Source organism: Mustelus asterias, chromosome 11 (genome assembly GCF_964213995.1).
Source record: "Mustelus asterias chromosome 11, sMusAst1.hap1.1, whole genome shotgun sequence".
NCBI classification, from domain to species: domain Eukaryota; kingdom Metazoa; phylum Chordata; class Chondrichthyes; order Carcharhiniformes; family Triakidae; genus Mustelus; species Mustelus asterias.
The window spans coordinates 58333407-58351786 of record NC_135811.1 but is presented as its reverse complement, the minus strand read 5'-3'; positions in this window follow the sequence as shown (position 1 = coordinate 58351786).

Below are 18380 nucleotides of genomic sequence, written 5' to 3'. Positions count from 1 at the left end.
GCTAAATAGGGGAGGCGATGGCCTAGTGGTATTATCACTAGACTATTAATCCAGAAACTCAACTATTGTTCTGGGAACCCGGGTTCGAATCCCTCCACGGCAGATGGTGGAATTTGAATTCAATAAAAAATAGCTAGAATTAAGAATCTACTGATGACCATGAAACCATTGTCGATTGTCAGAAAAATCTAGCTGATTCACTAATGTCCTTTAGGGAAGGAAATCTGCCGTCCTGACTTGGTCTGGCCTACATGTGACTCCAGAGCCACAGCAATATGGTTGACTCTCAACTGCCCTCCAGCAACTAGGGATGGGCAATAAATGCTGTAGTAAGAAGTCTCACAACACCAGGTTAAAGTCCAACAGGTTTATTTGGTAGCAAATACCATGGTATTTGCTACCAAATAAACCTGTTGGACTTTAACCTGGTGTTGTGAGACTTCTTACTGTGCTTACCCCAGTCCAACGCCGGCATCTCCACATCAATAAATGCTGGCCAGCCAGCGACGCCCATGTCCCATGAATGAATAAAAGAAAATGTTGGAACACACCCAAGGAGCTAAATGGCCCTGTTCCTGCTTCCTATTGAGTGTTTCTTGACTGCACTTACCTTTTCAGCTGAAGTGATGATGGAAAGACTCATGTTCAGATTATTTTTGGTAACCGGATGATGTTTCATTTAGTAAATATAGGTCGAGCTCAGCTTCACGTTGTGTGTTTTCGGAAGGCCTCACAGAGTCTTTATCATGTTTCCAAACTGTCATGTGAGAAGCCATTAATATTAAAAATGAACGTGCTACCTGTGGAGAGAAACAAGATTATTGTTGCTAACTTCAGGAAGTAAATAGTGCTAAATTCACATGCATTCTAAGCTGAATCGAAAACATGGCAAGATAAAGAAGGAAAATGAAGCTATTTGGCTCCACTGATGACAGACAGATGGAGAGAACTTACATGTGTAAAGCTCATTTCACACATTGAGTCATCTCAAAAGCACTTGACGGTCATTGAAGCACTATTTGAAGAGCAGCCATTGTTATAATGTAGGGATATGTTGCGAGTCCTCTGTACACAGCAAAGTCCCAGAAACACTTCACTTTCACTTAACCACTTACCAATTCAGGATCACAGGGAGTCAGAGCCTAACCTGACAGATATTGGCTGTAGGCAGGGTACACCCAGAATGGGATGCCAGCCCATCACAGGGCACACACTCAAACTCACACTCACACACTATCACACACACACACTCACACAAACTGAGGGAGAATTTACCATGGCCAATCTATCTAACCTAACATCTTTGGACTGCGGGAGGAAACTGAAGCATCCAGAGGAAACCTATGCAGACACGGGGAGAATGTGCAAACTCCACACAGTCACCAAGGCTGGAATTGAACCTGGATCCCTGGCACTGTGAGGCAGCAGTGCTAATCACTCTGCCACCGTGCCCCTCCAGTCCCAGAAAGACCTTCATCAGTTGATCCATTTTGGGCCTGTTCACTGAGAGGTTCATGTTAACTCCGGAAAACCCTATTGCTATTCTTCTTCAAATCACACCGTGGGATCCTCAACATCCACTTGAAGCTTCAGTTTAATCCTAACTGCAAGGTGGCGCCTCCGACAATGCAGCATTCCCTCAACATTGCACTGGCTTATTGACCTGGATAATATACTGAAATCTCAGCAGTGGAACTCGGTTGCCAATGTATTTTTGTGAAAATAGAGGGTTTACAGAGCTGTATTTGTGCAGGCGGTAAGAGTCTGGGGTGCTGGAATTAGAGTTGCCAACTCAGTGTATTCCTGGAGGTCTCATCACATGACTTATCCCCACACTCCAGCCATCAGTCAGCCAACACATCCATCCTTGTGACACATGGCCTTCCTAAACCAATAGGAAAGCAGAAAGACTCGTTACCCAATTGGATGATGGTTGACTGTCAGTCAAGCTGCCGTTTTCCACATTTTCAATATTTTGTGTCTGGTAAAGAGAAATGTTCATAAACAAGACAAAAAGAAACACTATCGCTGGGATTCTCCCAAAAAAGTGCCAGGTCGACAATTCGAGTGACAACGGGAGAACAGGAATAACTCCCGCCGATATTTTTAGCTTGATATTCAGAATGAATTTCCAACACTCTGCATCACTGAGTGCCCAAAGTGAGATTCCCGCTGAAAATCAGGGAGCGGGGCCTATTCCAGCCGGGAGGCTGCCAGTATAATGCCGAGTAGGCCAGCCTGATCGCTGGCCAGCCCAGCGACACCTTCATTGCTGTCCTTGCAGAGCCCCCACCCTCCAATCGTTGGCTTCCCCGGACCTCCCCAGGCAAGCCCCAATGTCCAGGCGCCCAGCGCAGAAACCCGGGGGCCCAGAGCGGAGACCCAGGCGCCTAGCACGGAGACTCGGGGGCCCAGAGCAGAGACCTGGCGGCCCAGAGCAGAGACCCAGGGGACCAGCGCAGAGCCCCGGGGGCCCAGAGCGGAGACCCAGGCGCCCAGTGTGAAGACTCGGGGGCCCAGAGCGGAGATCCGGGTGCCCAGCGCGGAGACCCGGGGGCCCAGAGCGGAGACCGGGGAGCCCAGAGCAGAGACCCGGGAGCCCAGCGCAGAGACCCGGGGGCCCAGCACAGAGATCCGGGGGCCCAGTACAGAGACCCAGGGACGCAGAGCAGAGACCCGGGGGCCCAGAGAGGAGATCCGGGGGCCCATCGGGGAGACCCGGGGACCCAGCGCAGAGACCCGGGGACCCAGAGCAAAGACCCGGGGGCCCGGCACGGAGACCCAGGGGCCCAGCGCGGTGGCCCGGGTGCCCAGCGCGAAGACCCAGGTGCTCAGCACGGAGGCACAGGTGCCCAGCGCGGAGGCCCGGGGGCCCAGAGTGGAGACCCGGGGGCCCAGCGTGGAGACCCGTGGGCCCAGCGCGGAGACCCGGGGGCCCAGAGCGGAGACCCGAGGGGCCCAGAGTGGAGACCCGGGGGCCCAGCGTGGAGACCCGTGGGCCCAGCGTGGAGACCCGGGGGCCCAGAGCGGAGACCCGAGGGCCCAGAGCGGAGGCCCGGGGGCCCAGAGCGGAGGCCCGGGGGCCCAGAGCGGAGACCCGGGGGCCCAGAGCGGAGACCCGGGGGCCCAGAGCGGAGACCCGGGGGCCCAGAGCGGAGACCCAGGTGCTCAGAGCGGAGACCCGGGGGCCCAGAGCGGAGACCCGGGGGCCCAGCGGGAAGCCTGTGAAACAGTCTCCGCTGACGTCTCCCGGCCCCTTGCACAGCGGGCTGGGAGAATCACTCCTATATTTTTTAATATCCTGATGATTTTTCTCCAGCAATGTCCTGGAGATTGTTCTTCGATTCCCGTCAACTACCCGCATGACCATCACAGAAATCACAAAAATCACAGAAACCCTACAGTGCAGAAAGAGACCATTCGGCCCATCGAGTCTGCACCGACCACAATCCCACCCAGGCCCTACCCCCATATCCCTACATATTTACCCACTAATCCCTCTAACCTACACATCTCAGGACACTAAGGGGCAATTTTAGCGTGGCCAATCAACCTAACCCGCACATCTTTGGGAGGAAACCGGAGCACCCGGAGGAAACCCACGCAGACACGAGGAGAATGTGCAAACTCCACACAGACAGTGACCCAAGCCGGGAATCGAACCCAGGTCCCTGGAGCTGTGAAGCAGCAGTGCTAACCACTGTGCTACCGTGCCGCCACATCATCAGGGGGCATTTGAAAAGAAACCCCAGGAGTGTGATTGGGTGACACCTACCACTTAGAGAGTGGGATATTGTCTGACCGCAGTTAGACTGTTGGGTTACAGGAACTGTGTGTTGATTGAAAACATTATAGCATAAGATATATTTTATAACCTGTGTTAAGATCTGTGTACACTTGTGAAGATTCTTGGGAGTGAAGGGGTATTCTATTATTGTCAAACCTTTCATGTTTAATAAATGTTTTTCTTTTGTTGTTTAAAGCTCATTGGCCGTCCTGTTGCTCTGTTCATCTACATTTTCTGAGCCAAGGTCCCATTCTGGGATTTCCCCATTCAGTAGTAACACTAGCTGGGACTGTAACACTATCCCCATATTCCTTGATGCTTTTAATAAGGAGGAATCTATCGATCTCAATCTTGAAAGATAGTCAGTGATTGAGCTTCCCCCAGCCCTCTGGGATGGAGAATTCCAAAGATTCATCACCCTCTTGGTGAAGAAAGTCCTCCTCATCTCAGTCCTAAATGGCTTGCTTTTTATCCTGAGAATGTGTGCTCTGACTCTAGACTGCTCCCTCCATCCACCAACAACCCCACTCCCCCCCTGCAGCATGGGGAGCCATCCTTCCTGTATCTACCCCGTCGAGCCCTGTAAGACCTTTGTATGTTTGAATGAGATCAACTCCCATTCTTCTGAACTCCAGAGAATAAAGGCACCGGCTATTTAATCTTTCCTTGCAGGACAATCCCTACATCCTGGGAATTTGTTTAGTGAACCTTGGCAAAAATAACTTTCCTTAGGTGAGGAGACCAAAACCGTACACAATATTCCAGGTACAATCTCACCACGGCTCCATATAATTGCAGTAATCCAAATCCTCTTGTACTGAGGGCTTGTGGTGCTGAATGTTAGTCAGTTGTGCTGAACTTTTTGGATCACTTCTTTCTGTTTCATCTTCTGATTTTCTCCAGACACTAAATTGTTATTTTGATTTCTGTTGTGTAAGATTAGCACAAGGTAGCTTGAGATAGGCCCCACAGCATGATCTGAGGGCATAACATTAAGATCTATTCATATATAAAGAAAAGTATCATAGAACCATAAAATCCCTACAATACACAAGAGGCTGTTCGGCTCATCGAGCCTACACTGACCACAATCCCACCCAGGCCCTATCCCGTAACCCCATGCATTTACCCTGCTAATCCCCCTGACACTGGGGGACAATTTTCTAGCGTGGCCCATGCACCTAATTAGCATGTCTTTGGACTGTGGGAGGAAACTGGAGCATCCAGAGGAAACCCACGCAAACACGTGGAGAACGTGCAAACTAAAGTTTATTTATTAATCGCAAGTAAGGCTTACATTAACACTGCAATGAAATTACTGTGAAATTCCCCTCGTCGCCACAGTCCGGCGCCTGTTTGGGTCAATGCACCTAACCAGCACGTCTTTCAGACCATGGGTGGAAACCGGAGCACCCGGAGGAAACCCACACAGACATGGGGAGAATGTGCAAACTTCACATACTCACCCGAGGCCAAAATGGAACCCGGGTCCCTGGCGTTGTGAGGCAGCAGCACTAATCACAGTGCCACCGTGCCACCCCAAAAGAATGAACATGCCAATGTATGTATAAAAAGATGAGAACTATCCACAGCCATTTTATACACTGATAGTTACTGCCTAACAGATTAGTTGTCGTTCCACAGATATTATCAGTCAGCTGCATTTGCAGGTTTTATTTTTGTGTATAAGAGCTCAATATGAAATAGAACCTTGGGTAAATGGATTATTTTCATTAACGGATTCCTTTACCAGCCTTTGACTCACCCACCTACGGACTCAGAGCGAGATTGCAACCACTGAACCAAGGCGTATGGAAAATAATATTTACGATTTTATTTCAGCTAGACTCGTTTATAACTTGATGTGCTAACAACAGCAGCAGGAAGGAGGAGAGGAATCAGATATAAAACCTTTACGGGAAGGTTAAGAGAGGTGGCTTAAAGCCTGATTGAAGTCAGACGTGGGAGGAAGTGGGTGAGGGTGGGGAGCACTGGACAGAAAACTACAAATGATAAGCTGGAAGGAGGGGTGGAAAGGGGTTCAGTGACAGCGGGGCTAATGGAGGAGGAAGATAATATTACGAAAGTAAATGGAAGCAGTCTTGATCCTTGCTGAGGTTCAAGAGTTGAAATTCGACACGAGATTGAAGGAACATCAAAGTTACATAAAGGGGAGTTCACACCAGTTCAGCCTGAACTCCGTAGCAACAACAACTTGCATTGATATAGCATCTTTAGCATCTCCCACGTACTCCTCAGAAACATTCTCAGATTTTGATACCGAGTCACATCAGTAAAAGTGGTCAAAATCTTCATCAATGAGGCGAGTTTTAAGGAGGATCCTAAAGGAAGATGTGGAGACAGAGCAAGGTGGAGAGGCTGAGGGAGGGAATTCCAGACATTATGGTCTGGGTGACTGAAGACACAGCCTGTCAATGGTGGGTGTAGAAAATCAGCAAGAGGGCCAGGGTGGGAGGAAGGCAGAGTTCTTCGAGGGTTGCAGGGATGGAGGAAGTTACAGAGATAGGAAAGGGCAAACAGATTTGAACAGAAGTTTGTGGATTTTACAAGTGAGGCCCTGCAAGTTATTGTATGTATGTGAGCACAGGGATGTGAGTGAACAGAGCTTGGTGTGAGTCAGGGTTGGGGCTGCAGAGTTTTGACGGGTGTACATTTAAGGAAAAATAAAGATTGAAGACCAGTTAGAAAAGCATTGGGAATTGGCTGTGGGAATAGCAGGAGGGTTGGGCTTTGGCACAAAAAATGACTTCAGTCTTCCTGATATTCACTTCAAGGAAATTCTGTCTCATCCATAACTTAGTGTTTGATTTTCAGCCTAACAACACGCAGTTAAGAAAAATGCAGAAGTTACATCCTTAGATGTTAGCAACATCTAGGGAAGCCTCCCTATATCTGAAGATGATGCACTAAGGTATCGCATATAAATGACAGTAAGAAGCCTCACAAACCAGGTTAAAGTCCAACAGGTTTATTTGGAATCACGAACTTTCGGAGCACTGCTCCTTCATCAGATGATTCATCTCTCTGAAAGCTTGTGATTCCAAATAAACGGGTTGGACTTTAACCTGGGGTTGTGAGACTTCTTATTGTGTCCACCCCAGTCCAACGCCGGCATCTCCTCATCACGGCCTATAAATGAAGAGGAAGTAAACAGGGATGGAGTCTCGGATACAATAGAAGTGACCATACAGTGGCAGGTAAAGCCATTGATGGAGATATGGTGGAATAAAAGAGACTGGGCACTCCCAAAGAGGTAGGCCACAAATACTAGGCAGGAGAGAATGGCACGACAGACCAGATCACAGAATTATTACGGCACAGAAGGAGGCCATTCGGCCCATTGTGCCTGCACCAGCTCTCTAAATGAACAATTGAACAATTCACTATCTCCCACCTTCTCCCCATGACCCTGCAAAATTTCCTTTTCAGATAACAGTCAAAATCCCTTTAGAATGTTTCAATTAAACCTGTGTCCACCACAATCTCAAGCATTTTAAACCCTAACCACTCACTGTGTGAAAAGTTTGTGCTCATAAAATCTTTGCCTCTGGCCAGTTGTTGAAAATCTGTGGTCTCTCATTATCGATTCCTTCACAAGTGGAAACAGTTTCTCTCTATTTACTCTGTCCAAAACCCTCACAATTTGGAACATCTCCATCAAATCTCATCTCAACCTTCTCTTCTCCGAGAAAGACAGTTCTAACCTTTCAATTTATCTCCATGACTGAAGTTCCCCATCCCGGAATAATTTGCTCTGTAACCAATGCCTGCAGATCTTTCCAAAAGTACAATGCCCAGCTCTGGACTCAATACTCTAGCTGAGGCTGATCTAGTGATTTATATAAGTTCAGCAAAACCTTCTTGCTCTTGTAATCCATACCCTGGCACCGTGGCGAGCACTGCTGCCTCACAGCACTAGGGACGCGGGTTCGATTCCCGGCTTGGGTCACTGTCTGTGTGGAGTCTGTACATTCTCCCCGTGTCTGTGTGGGTCTCCTCCGGGTGCTCCAGTTTCCTCCCACAGTCCGAAAGACGTGCTGGTTAGGTGCATTGGCCATGCTAAATTCTCCCTCAGTGTACCCGAACAGGTGCTGGAGTGTGGCGACTAGGGAATTTTCACAGTAACTTCATTGCAGTGTGAATGTAAGCCTACTTGTGACTAATAAATAAATTGATAAAAATAATAAAGGATACTGTGTGCTTTACTACATTCTCAAACTGCCCCGCCACCTTCAATGACATATGCACATATATACCCATCCTTCTGTTCCCGCATCCTGTTTAGCGTTGCATCCTTTCTTTTATATAGTCTCTGTGTCACTTCGCACTTTTCAGTATTGAACTTCACCCATTCTGGCAAACTGTCTCCTCCTTTTGAAATTCAACATGATCCCTCTCACAGTTCACAGTGTGACCAAGTTTCATATCATCTGCAAATTTTGAAAATGTCCCCTCCTACACCAAGGTCTAGATCATTAATATATATCAGGAAAAGCAATGGTCCTAACACAGTCCCCTGGGGAACTCCACTAGAAACCTTTCTCCAGCCCTAAAAACATCCATGAGCCACTACTCTCTGTTTCCTGTCAGCCAATTCCAAATCCACACAAGAGCACAAGAGATAGGAGCAGGAGTAAACCATGTGGCCCATCGAGCCTGCTCCACCATTCAATTCACCCATGACTGATCTTGGGCTTCAATTCCACTTTCCCGCCCGTTCCCTGCACCCCTTGATTCTCTGAGAGAATAAAAATCTGTCTGTCACAGCCTTAAATATATTCAACGATGGAGCATCCACAAGCCTCTGGGACAGAGAATTCCAAAGCTTCACAAGCCTCTGATTGCCTAAATGATTGCCCTTTATCCTGAGACTGTGATAATATCCCCCCCCCCCCCCCCTCACCCCTGCCACCCCCCATGTTTGATTCCCCAGCCAGGGCAAACAATCTCTCAACATCCACCATTCAGAATTTTGTGGGGGTTCAATGAGGTCATCTCTCATGATTCTATATCCAGAGAATATAGGCCCAATTTACTCAGCTTGTCATCATAGGACAACTCTTCATCCCAGGGATCAATTTAGTGAACCTTCACTGTATCCTTTCTATCTAGTCGATCCTTTTTAAATGTGGAGACCAAAACTGCGCACACTATTCCAGATGTGGTCTCACTGAAACCCCGTACAACTGGAGCCAGACTTGTTTACTCTTGTACTTCAATCCTCTTACAATAAAGGCCAACATGCCAGTCACCTTCCTAATTGCTTGCTGCACCTGCATTCTAACTTTCTGCATTCCTCCTTCTAGCACACCCAAGCCTCTTTGAAAATCAACACTTCCAAGTTTCTCACCTTTCAAAAATATTCTGCTTTTCTATTTGTACAACTAAAGTGAATAACTTCACATTCCTGGATGCTTTACCCCATCTGCCATCATGTTTCCCATTCACTTTACCTGTCTATATCTCTTTGCAGCCTCTCTGTGTCCTGCCCACAGCTTACATTCCCACCTAGTTTGGTGTGATCAACAAGCTTATTATTCTCTTTCTCTGCCTGAGTCATTGACATAGATTTTAAATAGCTGAGGTCCAGGCACTGATCCTTGCAGCACTCCAATATTCAGTGTAAAACAGAGCAACATCTGCCAGCTTCCAATCTGATGAGACCTTCCTGCAGCTAAAGAACTTTGAGAACTCGAATACGTCCACTATCTCTGCAGCTTTTAGATCCCTAGGGTCAGGTCCTGGCGATTTGCCAGATTTCACAGTCGAAGACACACAAAATATTTGTTCAATGCCTCTGCCATTTCCTCGTTCCCCATGATAATTTCTCCTGTCCCTGCTTCTAGGGAACCCGCATTTACTTGAGCTACTCTCTCCCTTTTTATATACTTATAAAAGCTATATTTTGTTTTTATATTTCTTAGTCTTACTCTTTTTGGTGGCCCTTTGGTGGTTTCTAATCTACAAGTTGTCCCTTTTATTCCATGAGCTGTAACTTTGTAACAAGTCTATTGTGCAGAGCTGTATCAAATGCCTTTTTGGGAGTCCATGTGCATTACAACAATGTGCATTACAACAATGTGCATTACACATTTCCACTCCATCTGACGAAGGAGCAGTGCTCCGAAAGCTTATGGTATTTGCTACCAAATAAATCTGTTGGACTTTAACCTGGTGTTGTGAGACTTCTTACTGGGCATTACAACAACAGCATTTCATAGAACATAGAACATAGAACAGTACAGCACAGAACAGGCCCTTCGGCCCACGATGTTGTGCCGAGCTTTATCTGAAACCAAGATCAAGCTATCCCACTCCCTATCATCCTGGTGTGCTCCATGTGCCTATCCAATAACCGCTTAAATGTTTCTAAAGTGTCTGACTCCACTATCACTGCAGGCAGTCCATTCCACACCCCAACCACTCTCTGCGTAAAGAACCTACCTCTGATATCCGTCCTGTATCTCCCACCACGAACCCTATAGTTATGCCCCCTTGTAATAGCTCCATCCACCCGAGGAAATAGTCTTTGAACGTTCACTCTATCTATCCCCTTCATCATTTTATACACCTCTATTAAGTCTCCCCTCAGCCTCCTCCGCTCCAGAGAGAACAGCCCTAGCTCCCTCAACCTTTCCTCATATGACCTACCCTCCAAACCAGGCAGCATCCTGGTAAATCTCCTCTGCACTCTTTCCAGCGCTTCCACATCCTTCTTATAGTGAGATGACCAGAACTGCACACAATATTCCAAATGTGGTCTCACCAAGGTCCTGTACAGTTGCAGCATAACCCCACGGCTCTTAAACTCCAACCCCCTGTTAATAAAAGCTAACACACTATAGGCCTTCTTCACAGCTCTATCCACTTGACTGGCAACCTTTCGAGATCTGTGGATATGGACCCCAAGATCTCTCTGTTCCTCCACAGTCTTCAGAACCCTACCTTTGACCCTGTAATCCACATTTAAATTTGTCCTACCAAAATGAATCACCTCACATTTATCAACCTTCTCAACCTTCTCTGCTACCTCTTGGTTGGTGGGGGTGGTGGGCTCTCAGTGGGGTTAGTGGGGGTGGTGGGCTCTCAAAGGGGTGGTGGGAATGGGGGTGGAGTTGGCAGGGGTGGAATTGGTGGGGACAGGGGTGATGGAAGTGGGGGATTGGGGGGAGTATGACGTGGGCAAAATGATAGAGAATGTTTGAGGCAGGAGAGGTTAAAGGTAAAAGTGATGTTTGTGAAAGAGAAGAGAATGGAAATGGGGGAACAAATAATCAAACAAAAGATGTAACCAGGAGAGGTGTAAATTATTGCAGGTTGAATCGAGGTTAAATGAATTTCCCGTTGTATAACTGGAAATCTAGTATTACACTGCTGCTGTCCAACCACAAGGCTTGGGGTTGTGATAAATCGGAAGTATTAAAAATGATGGCGTGAGTGGTGTACCTCATTCATACTCGTCAATAATTGATCGCAGCAAGTAAGCTGCAATATTGACGTGAGGTGGGATTTGTCCTGTAGTGTCGATGCTTGAATCTAGAAGTCAGTTAAGGGAAACTAACCATCTGAGGTTTCTGTAGAATGAGATGAAAATAATAAAAGTGGAGTTGATAAAAGATGACATTTTGTGTGTTATATGGTCTGTGCTTAAAGATTCAAGTAGTGCACTTTCTGTACATTCATCTACTTCCTCAGTATCATTATCTGCTCCACTAAGCATTAAGAAACACCAGACTGTTAGTCACAACCCAGAATGATAGAACATGTGGCCAGCCTTGCGATTAGGAGATTGTTCGATGATATACCAAGCTGTAAGCACATATTTAGTCATTCCTTTAGCACGATGTTAAAGCAGGAGGTACAGGACAGATCGCTCATCTCACACCCATCCAATTTCACTTACCATTGACTTCAAATCCTCACACTTCACAAACCCTTCCAAGTTTTGTGTCAGCTGCCAATTCTGAAATGGTGCCCAGCACATTCAAGTCTAAGTCATTAAAATGTATCACGAACAGCAGTGGTCCTTGTAGTAAATGTGCTAAGCCAAGATTCTAGCAAGATAGGGCTGTAGGTGGTATCAGGATATCTACTTAAAAACTAGTCTATTTACACTCTTTAAAACATGTACATACTGAGTTACAGCAAAGGCAACCTGGGCAACCTGCCTGCTGCCTATAATACATAGATTCATAGATCCAAATATCCGTAGACGCTTACAGCAGAGAGGAGACTATTCCATCGTGTCCATGCCAGTCAACAAAGATCTGACTACATTAATCCCATTGTCCTGAGCTTGGCCCATAGCCCTGGAGGTTATAGCAGCGCAAGTGCAAATCTAAATACTTCTTAAATGTTACGAGAGTTTCTGACTCCTTTCGGGCAGTGAGTTCCAGACTCTCACCACCCTCTAAGTGAAAATCTTCCTCCTCAACTCCTCTCTTACCTTTCTACCTCTTGTCTTAAATCTCTGCCCCCTGCTTATTGACCCTTCTACTGATGGAAAACGTGCCTCACTACTGACCCCAGCTATGAACCTCATAATCTTATCCACCTCTACCAGGTCCCCTCTCAACCTTCGCTGCCCCAGTGACACCATCCCCAGCCGATCCAATCTCTCCTCAGAGTTCAGACCCTGCAGCCCAGGCAGCAACCCGGTGAATCCCCTCTGCACCCTCTGCAGTGCAATCACATCCTTCTATAGTACGGTGACCAGAACTGGAATTGGTGGGGGTGGTGGAAGTGGTGGGTTGGGGGGAGTATGACATGGGCAAAATGACTCTAGCTGTGGCCTAACGAGCACTTTATACAGTTCCAGCATGACCTCCCTGCTTTTCTATTCTATGTCTTGGCTAATAAAGGCAAATATCCCGTCTGCCTTTGTGACGATACTGTGATGATATTGTGCCTTAAAGAGGTTTATTTATATCATTTTTCTTGTAAGGGTTATGTTTAGAATTCAGATCTGTTTTGCGCCTGTTATAGTTGAACTGTTGTTAAACATAATTTGTTTTGGTAAAAGCTCCCTGGTTTGTCAGTAGAATTGCGTCTGGATTAGAACATCTTATCCTCACACTAATGCCAAAATAGAAAATTGTCGGGATCCAGTCTGGCTTCATAATACATCCTGGGGTTTCAAGCTGGGACCCTAACACCTTCTTAACCACCTTATCTACCTGTCCCGCCACCTTCAGTGACCTGTGGACGTGCAATCCAACATCCCTCTGACCTTCAGCACTTTCCAGGGTCCTACCATTCATAGTGTAATCCTTTGCCTTGTTTGCCCTCCCCACTTACCTCACAAATTTCTATACCCAGCACATGACTGGCTGACGTCAGTGTCACACCATCATGTGCCTCATCGATTAGGATATCCAGCAGTTAACCCTTTCTACTACACCTCCTCCAAGTTACTATCTTCTTGCTAACAACAATGTGAAACAATAGGCGGATCTTTCACACAACTTGCCATGTATTTCACGGCAGCGAAGGCAGCCCACCAAAGGCCAGCGGGGGGGATCTCCTGGTCCTGCCATTGTCAATGGGGTTTCCTGTTGAATGCTGCTGGAAAACCCGTGGTGGGGGGGGGGGGCGCACCATTGGTGGCATCGGAAGATCCCACCAGCGTGAACAGCCGGAACGTTCTGTCTTATATCTTTAACTATTGACATGACAATTGTCATTGAACTACTTACATTGCTGTCTCCTTTTGAGGAAAGCACATCTGCTGTTCTTACCAGGACTGGCCTCTATCTGGCTCCAGAAACTCACCAATCACCTTTAATTGCCCTCTGAAGTGACCAGGCAAACCACAGAGCTTCAACCAAATACAATCAGAGAAGCTCCAACACTGATTGATCCTCTTCAGTTCTCTGCTTTTTAAACTTCATTTCCGGGATGTGGGCATCGCTGGCGAGGCCAGCATTTATTGCCCATCCCTAGTTGCCCTTCCGAAGGTGGCGATAAGCTGTCTTCTTGTACTGCTGTGGAGATGCCGGCGTTGGACTGGGGTAAACACAGTAAGAAGTTTAACAACACCAGGTTAAAGTCCAACAGGTTTATCTGGTAGCAAAAGCCACACAAGCTTTCGGAGCTCCAAGCCCCTTCTTCAGGTGAGTGGGAATTCTGTTCACAAACAGGGCATATAAAGACACAAACTCAATTTACATGAATAATGGTTGGAATGAGAATACTTACAACTAATCAAGTCTTTAAGAAACAAAACAACGTGAGTGGAGAGAGCATCAAGACAGGCTAAAAAGATGTGTATTGTCTCCAGACAAGACAGCCAGTGAAACTCTGCAGGTCCAGGCAGGCTGTGGGGTTACAAATAGTGTGACATGAACCCAGAGTTTCACTGGCTGTCTTGTCTGGAGACAATACACATCTTTTTAGCCTGTCTTGATGCTCTCTCCACTCATGTTGTTTTGTTTCTTAAAGACTTGATTAGCTGTAAGTATTCGCATTCCAACCATTATTCATGGAAATTGAGTTTGTGTCTTTATATGCCCTGTTTGTGAACAGAATTCCCACTCACCTGAAGAAGGGGCTTGGAGCTCCGAAAGCTTGTGTGGCTTTTGCTACCAAATAAACCTGTTGGACTTTAACCTGGTGTTGTTAAACTTCTTACTGTTCTTGTACTGCTGCAGTCCCTGAGCTGTAGGTGTATCCACCGTGCTGTTAGGAAAGAAGTTCCAGGATTGTGACCCAATTGGGGATGGGAAATGAAGCCACACCCTGAGAATGGACTAAAACTAACAATAATGGGTGCCATTCTCCGAACTCGTTCTGTGGCCGTCCCGCTGTAAGTGAGAACAGAGAATGTGGCGTTCCAGCCAAAACTCCATTCACTTTCAGCGGCATCGGAGAATCCCAGCTGCAAATCAGGACAGAGATTTTCAGCAAATGTGTTCGCTCCACACTGCAGAAATAGAGGCAGGGAGTGTTACACATAAACCAAGCATCAACCTTTTACACACAGTGCACTGAGGAAGGTATACCCGGTGTAGGCGATATATGCACATCTTGGCCAAGAAATCTCAACAGAAAGAAGCCCAGAAGCAGTTCCCCACGTCATAGAATCATAGAATCCCGACAGTGTAGAAGGAGGCCATTCAGCCCATCGAGTCTGAACAAACCCTCTGACAGAGTATTTACCCAGGCCCCCCTCCCCTGCCCTATTCCCATAACCCCCCACATTTACCATGACCAATCCACCTAACCTGGACACCAGGGGGCAATTTAGCATGACCAATCCACCGAACCTGCACATCTTTGGATACTAAGGGGCAATTTAGCATGGCCAATCCACTGAACTTGCACATCTTTGTACACTAAGGGCCCGATTTTACCAACAATTTGCGCCCGTTTTCGGGCGCGAAATCACGGTAAAATCGGGTGTGAGGCCTTTATCGCGATCTGCACCCACGTCCGAGCAAATCGTGACTTTACCGACACCCGATTCTGGCGCGGATCCGTTCTGCGCATGCACTTAAATCAATTTAATGAACCGCCTGCCCAACTCTATCATCAAATCCCATTTTACCTTCTTCTGTTCCGTTCCGGATCCGCGCTTTTAGCGAACTGCATAATAAAAATCCGAAGCCGATTTATATTTTGCAGGGGAACCTCCAAAGCGGGTTCAGAGCCTGCAACGGCTCTCTAACCCAGATCATCCTCTGGGAGGGGGGGGGAGGAGGGAGGCGGGTCAGAGCATCCTCTGGGTGGGGGGGAGGAGGGAGGCGGGTCAGAGCATCCTCTGGGGGGGAGGAGGAGGTAGGTGGGTCAGATGTATCTCTGAGGGGGGGGGGGGGGCAAGAGGGCTGATCGTTGTCTGGTGGTAGGGGGGAGGCCCGATCGCTCACTGGTGGGGTGGACGGATGGATCTCTGGTGGGTGGGGTAGGGGGGTCCGCTGCCACTCTGCAGGCAATCGGTGGGGAGGGAGGGGGGCAGGGGTGTCCGCTGCCATTCTACGGACGATCCCTCCCACCCACCGGAGGAATGAATCCCTCCTCCCGGAGTGGACATGCGGCCACTACGGGAGGAGGGATTCGTTCCTCCGGTGGGGAGGAGGGATCGCCCGCAGAGTGGCAGCAGACACCCCTGCCCCCCTCCCTCCCCACCGATCGTCCGCAGAGTGGCAGCGGACCCCCCTGCCTCCCCCACCAGCGATCCATCCACCCCCTCCCCCACCAGGGAGTGATCGGGCCTCCCCCCCCACCACCAGACAATGATCAGCCCTCTCGCCCCCCCCCCCAGAGATACCTCTGACCCACCTACCTCCTCCACCCCCCTCCCAGAGGATGTTCTGACCCACCTCCCTCCTCCCCGCCCCCCCCCCAGAGATACATGTGACTGCAAGACCCCAGACTGATTAGAGCTCTGGCTTCAGTGAATTGCACTCGACAGGACAGCAATCAGATTATTAACTCTGCTTGAAAATACTCCCCACTGCCCAGGATTAGCATGAACTTTTTGAAATTGACCGATAAGCAATCTCCTCTCTTTGAGAAATGCCTGCAAGATTCATTTGTCTGATCAAAGGTTTATATCAGTGACCTGAGATAGCTGGCTATTGTTTTCTGCCTTCTTTACAGCAGAACCTCTCTAAAACTCCCAGGCTCTCTTTCACCTAACCGTGGAAGTCATCACAGGGCTACAAGATTCCTTCTTCCTGTGACTACCAGAATAAAATTAGCACAGGAGCGACTTCCAGTGCAAGGCACATCAATGATCCACATCACTGACCCGCCTCCTCCTCCTCCCCCCCCCCCAGAGATACATCTGACCTGCCTCCCTCCCCCCACCACCCCCTCCTCTCCCCACCCCCCCCCACCCCCCAGAGGATGATCTGTGTCAGAGAGCCGCTCTCTCCGCTTTCTGCTTTCTTTTTCTTTCCCGACCCGGGCGCGCTTTTTCAAATTTCTTTCGAACTGCGCATGCACAGTTCAGAGCTCCGATCGTTCCGGCAGCGCTAAGCCCCGCCCACAGCGCGGATCAGACTGGAGATGGCTGAAAGTGTATGGGGGCGCCTGAAAGCGGATTTCAAGGTCGGATCTGTACTACGCCCAGATTCGGCACTTAGAATGAAAATGGTAAAAATCGGGCCCTAAGAGGCAAATTCACCACGGTCAAACCACCTAACCTGCACATCTTTGGATATGAGAGGAAAATCAGGAAGGCTCCAACACAGTAATGGATCCTCTTCAATTTTCTCCTTGCCTCTTTTCACTTCACACGAGTAACCTTGCATTCAAAAACACAACAAAATGCACTGAGGCAAAAATCCATCCTGCGTCATTTGTTAAATATGCGTGCGGTTGAGGCTATTGTACAGGAGGGCCCTGTTGAAACCTAGCGCGCATCACACAAAAATCAAACTCCGAGGAGATGCGGCTTAATTTGTTTTCAGATGCTTTGTCTGAAATTAATCAAGGAGATTAAAATGACTTAAAAATAGTTTGAAAGTCAGCGCGTGGGGTTTATTCAGGCTGAAAGGAGTTGTCAGCTGTTTCATATATCGCCCGGTGTAAATTGAGCCGTCTTGTAAAGCAATTAATATAATACATGAAAATAATGAAATCTGAATATTTACTCCTTGTGGATTCTTAATCGAGGTGCGGAATATGGAGGAAATATAGACGAGCTGTGAAAATTAAATGTTTGTTTGTTTCCTCCTGCTGTTGAAAGAAGATGATTGTCTTAATTATTTATGAGTGCTCGGCATCATGTAAAAATGATTAATATGCTTTCACGCAAGCTGGAAGTATCCAGTTCATAAAAAGGAATCCATAAAAATTACTCAACTGTTCACATAAAATGATCTCAACACCATTAGATTTTCAGCATCCCAAAATTCAGTAATTAGATCGCACGCAGAAAAAAAAAACTTTTATACAGATTGAAAATTGAACAAGCATCTTGTCCTGCATGCTTGATTATCCCATTTAATTCACAAATTTTATGTCACACTGAATATATTACACAGAGCAGAATATACCCAGCAGATCTGGCAATGAGCCTCCAGCCAACAGAAAAACTCCCACAAAAAGCAGAACGTTTATTGGAACCAGCTCCAATCTTCTAAAGATTCTCAGTCTGAACCCGAAGAGGCAAATGCGGAACTCTGCACAGAATCTAGTTTTTCCTTTATTCATTCGTGGGACATGGGCGTCACTGGCTGGCATTGCCCATCCAAAGATGTGTGCGTTAGGTTGACTGGCCATGCTAAATTTCCCCTTAGTGTCCCGGGATGCAAAAGTTAGAGGGATTAGCAGGGTAAATATGTGGGGTGACTGAGATAGAGCCTGGGTGGGATTGTTGTCGGTGCAGATTCGATGGGCTGAATAGCCTTCTTCTGCACAGTAGTGATTCTATTCTATGATCCCTAGTTGGCCAAGGGTAATTGAGAGTCAACCATATTGCTGTGACTCTGCAGTCACATGTAGACCAGACCAGGTAAGGATGGCAGATTTCCATGAACCAGATGGGTTTTTCCAACAATCACAATGGTTTCATGGTCATCAGTAGATTCTTAATTCCAGATATATTTTATTGAATTCAAATTCCACC